General features: G+C 44.5%; 1 long non-coding RNA gene across 2 annotated transcripts; it reads left to right on the plus strand.

Annotated features, from left to right (window-relative positions):
- Nucleotides 1–9: 9 nt before the first annotated feature.
- Nucleotides 10–5,954, plus strand: LOC104913942. Of its 2 annotated transcripts, none has more exons than XR_795735.3 (2): nt 10–4,092; nt 4,285–5,954. It is a non-coding gene; the product is annotated as an uncharacterized LOC104913942 (long non-coding RNA). The 2 variants fall into 2 exon arrangements; XR_795734.3 differs by having other exon boundaries at nt 5,264–5,954.
- Nucleotides 5,955–6,152: the final 198 nt, after the last annotated feature.

Consider the following 6,152-nt stretch of genomic DNA (forward strand, 5'->3'; position numbering starts at 1 on the left):
CCCGCGGGGCGCTGCTGGCCGGGGGGCTCCGCCTGCGGGCACAACCGAGAATGGTAGCGAGGAGAATCCCGCCCCGTCAGCTGGTTTGCCCCAGTGGAAAGCGAACTTGTGTTATATCTGTTAGAGATTTGGTCGCAAAGACGAGGTTTCTGCTGAGAAAAACGGCCAAGGAATGGCTCAGCTGAGGGTTTGGGGCAGCAGGCGAATGTGAATTCATCACATTTATGGAATCTGAGCCCCAAGCCCAATGCCCGAGTGAGTATGGTGAGTTGGGACCTGTAGGTTGTGAGCTCAGGGTGCCAGCTGGCCTGTAACATACCCTACAGTGGTAGAAATGCCAGTTATTTGCAAGCATTATCACAAGGTTTTATCTTCAATTATAAACAGGGTGCCTCATGTAGTCAAGGTTGTCAGCTGCTTTGCAGACCTGAGTGTGTTGCGTGACATCTCAGCTATGCACCCTCCCTCCTTTAAAAACAAGGCTGCTATTCAACAACACTGTAGCGCATCATTATGCACGTTTGGAAGCGTAGTGAGGCTCCATCCTTCTTGAGGTGTGAATCATGATGGCAGCTCTGCAGAGAAATGGGCTTTGATGTGATTCCCACTAGGCACCTTTTTTTTATTTTTATTTTTTTTAAACAAACTCTGTCACCAGAATCTTTAAGTTAAAAGGAAAACAAACAACATGCACAGCCCCTAAAACAAACACAACCTCTGACAGTGCTCTTCTGTTGGTAAATAACCTAGAAAAGATTATTTACAAACATCTGTAGGACAAAGCTGTTTCTGGAGTGAAACTGTTCAATGTGGGGTAAAGAAGAAGAACTCGTAGGCATCTAAGTTGCATTTGGTGGGGAGAAAAAAAATGACTCCAAGGCTAAATACCCAGTGTGGCTGGAGTGGAAATGTATTTTGTTGGAGAGACAATCAATAGCTTGTATTGGCAACAATTCTTAATGCCTTGCTCTTCTCTGGAAGCGGAACAGGGAGAGATGTAAACAAGTGAGTTAGTAGTCTGGTATGGGGCAGAACAGGCAGCAGAGGGTCACGTCTCATCCAGGAATATAGCAAAGCAACTGGATGATGATGAAACGTCCATCAGTACTCTCTGGTCTGGAAAACAGCTTTAAAAACATGCATCTGCAGTGTGTGCTCTGTCTCCTGAGTTGGCACATAGCAGGACTCGAATAACAATCCAGTAGCTCAACATCATCCTTCACTGATGATAGGAAGGGGTACTGAGTTACAGTTTCCTGTTATTCCCTATCTGAACCTCTGTACTCGTTATTCATTCTAATGGAACCATTTTAAATATGCTGTATGTGACAAATTCTGGCCCACGTCAGCACGTTCTTCAGGAGCGCCTGATCTGGGCCACTCCCAGACTTTTAGTCACACTCAACTTCATGTTAGTCACCTTATATTTTGGGAGGAAATGTCACTCAGGTGAAACTGGAGACCGTGAGCTGAAACCAAGTCTGTGTAGTCTGCAGCATGGCTTTATCTGCCCTAGGTGTGGGGTATGGCTTGCAGCTGTTGCAGGTTTCAGCCTACAGTGGTCTGTCCTCTAAAAACAAGAACAGCACAGAACTAAAAGGCAGAGCATGTTTTAGGAGCAGCTTATGGATCAGTTCACTAACGGCCACCTGCCTGCTTGGAGGAAGATACTAAACATCTGTACACCCTCCTAAAGCAGTTCCTGAGTGAAAACTGGAGTGTGTAATCTATGTCATATATGCAAATCTGTCACTTTTCACTTACCTCCACTATTAATTCACCATATTTTAAATGTAGAAAGTTTTTTGAGAAGCTAAATTCTGTTCCCCTATGATGTTTCAAGGTAAAGAACTACAAGAAAGAAAAAAATTGAAAAGCAGAATGCAGTCATTTCAGAAGGTTACAGCAAAAATATTCTTCCTCCTTTTTCATTTGTTTCAAAGGACTCATAAAGCTCAAAATTGGGCCTCGCAGGAAGAGACAATGCTAGAACTTTGTAGCAGATCTCTGGCTGATGTTAAATTTTACTGGTATTCTGATTGCAAGTCCTAAATTTCAGTGGTTGCATATAGGATTGGGGGTGTACATGTATGCGTGGCTGTTAGATGCTGCCCAGTGCCTAAAGAGTTAACAGCCTTCACATTGATTATTTCCAACGTTTACCAAACATCAGTGGCAGTAGAAGATAAAGAATGTTTTCCTCTAAAGCTTCTGAAACACAATAGAAAAGGAAGAAACATTCAGAAAGAGGGTGAGAGAGATAAGAGGAAGAAAAGTCCAGTAAATGACTCTTCGAGTGTATCACGACATTCAAAGTTCAACAGCTGATGTGTTTTAGTGCTGAAGTACAAAGGTGCTTTTCTGTGCCATGCAGTTCTGCTTGTATAACAATGACTCAGCTATGCAGACCTGGCTTGCAGCCTGGGTGGAGATTCTGCCTGTAAGGGCATTTTCATTGCACTAAAAGCAGTGACATGTTTGTGGGTTTGAGAGAAGCAGAAACTGTAGATGGTTTTTATCTAAAAAACAGGGAACTAGAAGTAGTTCGTAGCTAACACCATGCTTAAAAGCACTGAGGCGTTAAAGATTTCACAATTTGTACAGGGGAGAAAAATATCAATGTTTGGATTTTAGTCTTGGGGTCATGGGGGGGAGGATCTTTCTGGATATTCTCCTTATCAAGGGATCCGAGCTGGATCTGAAGACAAAGGGTCTGACAGACAAAGGCTGTTCAGAATGGCCTTCAGTGTTGTTGTTCAATAGAAAAATGTTAATTATTCACAGCATTCTAGACTTCTTTCTGTTTTTCAAGATGGTTCTCTGCTATCCTGCTGAAAATTCCCATCCCTGAAACCACACAGTAAATCAGCTCAGACACAGCAAAGAAAACAGGAACAAAGAGAGCTCCTTCACTGCAGTGCAGTTTGGATCGGCTCCAGCAGACTCGTAAGCAGGAGACAGACTGCAAAGACACAGACGTGTAATTTTCAGAACAGACCCAGATATTGTCGCTTTCACTGGCATTGTGTGCAGGCACAGACCTGTGATTTCAGGCTGATGCCTTTGTAAAATGCCCTGTAAGAGTCTCCTGACATCAGGAAGGGAATTGCCAGATCTTCCGCTGGAGCACTCAGAGAAGGACAAACAAGCCCAAGCATGTTGGTGATAGAAGCAAAGCTCTTAAAACAAAGCTGTGTCTCCTGTGTCCTGCAAAGTCAAACAATGCTCTAAACAGGCAGGGGGACAAATAAGTATTGCCCAATTTCCCTATTTTTTTACAAGTCCAGCTAGTTCTTTTCCTGAAGTTTTCAGCTCCTGAATTTGATAGCTTATTAAAAACTTTGTTTATTTAAGTTATTCTTAGAATAAGGCTTAGAAAAACAAAACTCAGAGTTGTCTTTTTTTGGTAATGTCATAACATTACAGTCCATCTTACAGTACTTTGAATTGTAACTTGTTATTTCTGTAACCCTTGAGCTTGGCTGTACAAGGACAAACAGTAACACACCACAGCTCTATCTGTCTTGTGACAATTGGGCCTTATTGCAGCATTACAGGTTTGGGGAGAAAATATTTCCACAAGCATAAATAGATAAATGTAATTGTCCTGTGTCATATACAGTAAGATAAACCAGAGGTATATATGAGTAATTCTAAGAGGTAGGACAATATACTGTTTTTCCGTATGGCAAGTAGCCCATTTTTATCTGGACAAAGGAAAAGTACTGATCTTGCCACGCATACACGAGTCCTCTGATTGTCCAGCTGCCCCAAGTTAAACTTTTGTAACTAAAGATAAACAGATTGCTTCATTTGACATTGCTCATGTGGAAATGCTATGCTGTTGCTAAGATGGTAGTGTACATAAAAACAGACACCGTGTTCTAGAATGTTCAGATTCATTGGAAACATTTCTTTGACCCCAAGTTTTCCTCTTCTGAAAGCAGGTTACTTTGTACTGCTGCCCAATGACCTACTTCTGAAATTGCTGGCAAGAAACACGTCCCCAGCAGCAGGCCCTGCACCCTGGCAAAGGCTGGAACCACCTGTGCACTCAGTCCAGTCACAAGATATGGTGATCTGTATTTTCAGGTTTGCATTTATTTATACACAATCCACAGTCACTTGCTTATTCACCTAGAGCTACTGGAGGAAGGGCAGTATACATACTAAATACTTAGATATATTTAACTAGAAAGCAAAAAACTGCTTTTGTAAACAGTTTAGTCATAGGCTTTGCTAATGTTTTGTTTATTTGTTTGTTTGTTTGTTTGTTTGTTAAAGGGAGGGCTCTGGTATTTTCTGGAAGTGCTGAACTTCTTAATGCAATCCCAAAACACCCGGACCAGGCTTTAGATTAGCTTGTGGTTAATCTCCAGTTTAGCAGCAGTGGCCTTTCACATTTGTAAATATGATTTCTAGTTTCTCATGGCTTTCCTCTCAGAGCTCCTTGTTTAGCTGCCTTGGCTCTAACATCTACTGCTTTGGCACTATGCACACAAAATGAACCTATTGGAAACAGTGAGCAAAGTTGGCAGTATTAAGGAAACACATGTAATATTGCTTAAATCCGCCCTTTGTCCTAAATCTGCGTAGCTCAATAGTATCTCAGGGGTTGGTGACTGCCCCAGAACAGTCTCTGAGCTTTCCAGTTACTCTTTTCCTTCCTTCCTGCCTACATTCTGAGTAACTGCTGGAAAGATTTATTTCCTTTTTACTGTAAACCACGAAGTACTGAGCAGACGCGGGCCTTGCTAAAAGAAATAAAACCAAAGGTTTTTCTTATAATTGAGGGAAATACAGCTCATAGCTCTGTGTTAAATCCTGCTATTCACAACATGTTCATGCTTCCTGAGCAGAGGATTTACCAGCAATTTCATCTGCGTTCACCGAGCAGCAAATGAAACAGCATGAAAACCTTTTTGGATTTTGCATATTCTGGTTACGATGTAAGAGCCAGTCCGAAAGATATAATGAACTTTAATTAACACCAAGCACACTGCCACGTTGGCTCACAACAGGAAGCTGCTCTGTGACCTGTTCAGGGCTTCCTGTTCTGAAAGCAGCCGACAGCCATTTCAGCAGCAGAGGTCTCACAGCACCAAGGAGCTGCCAGGCAGGGCAGGCTGAGGGCGGCTCAGGAATCAGGACGAGAGCAGTGCCAGCATGACACATCAACAGCTGCTAATGCTTGCCAGCTTTCTGTGTAACATTTTCCAGCTCTTCTAACACACATTTCTGCTCTTCTGGCTTTTCCTTACAGCCACACGCAACAGGAGCGGCCCCAGCTATTCCAGTCTCAGAAATGAGATGTAATGCTGTAGTTACGGTGTTCCTTTTGCTCCCTTCTCCCTGCCCAAAGAAATAGCTGCCAAAAAGATGCGGCCTAAACACAACGCGCCACCGCCACAAGGCCTGCGCGCCCTCCATCTTCCTCCCCCCCCCGAAATCTGCCCCCGCAGAACAGGGCCGCCCTAGCAACAGGGCTGACCTCACCGCGCACCAATCAGAACACTGCAGCGCTCGAATCTTCCAGAGCTTTCTTTACAACGACCTCTCCCTATCAACCAATCAGCAGCCACCATTCTTACTGCTGCACCAATCAGCGCCGACCTTGCCGCCGCTTGGAGTAGCCCGTTCACCGCAGCTCCAGATCCATCCGCACTCACCGAAATTTGGGGATTTTTAAGGGTCTCAGCTTTCTGCCGAAGACATTAGGGACCCCCTTGGCTCCTGGAAGAGGGATTGGAGAGGTAGAGAGGCAAGTATTTGTTTTAGCAGGGGGGTTTTGTGAGGGACTACTTAGAGAGGTGGATGGATACCTTAGCGCTGGAGGGGCGGGGACTGTCTTGCGGCAGGCGCATAAATACGGGCGGCGCTGCGTCACTCCGCAGGACATAGCTGTTGCATTGGGACTTGTGTTTGTCGGGAGCTGCGCTCAGGGCCGGAGACGTGAGTTGTGTGGTGGGAGTGCTGGGGCGGGAGGGGAAAGGCATGGGTTTTGTTTTTTCTTTCTAGTCAGGGAGACAGAAAGGGTTGGAGTGAGTCTTTTTCGAGTAGCGTATCCGAGGGGTGGTAGTTGTGGTGGTTGTGGAATTTGTAATCTGTCCTAATGACGTAGTTGAAAACTGGGGCGGAGGGGGGGAGGGGGG

This window comes from Meleagris gallopavo, chromosome 21 (assembly GCF_000146605.3).
Source record: "Meleagris gallopavo isolate NT-WF06-2002-E0010 breed Aviagen turkey brand Nicholas breeding stock chromosome 21, Turkey_5.1, whole genome shotgun sequence".
Lineage (NCBI taxonomy): Eukaryota > Metazoa > Chordata > Aves > Galliformes > Phasianidae > Meleagris > Meleagris gallopavo.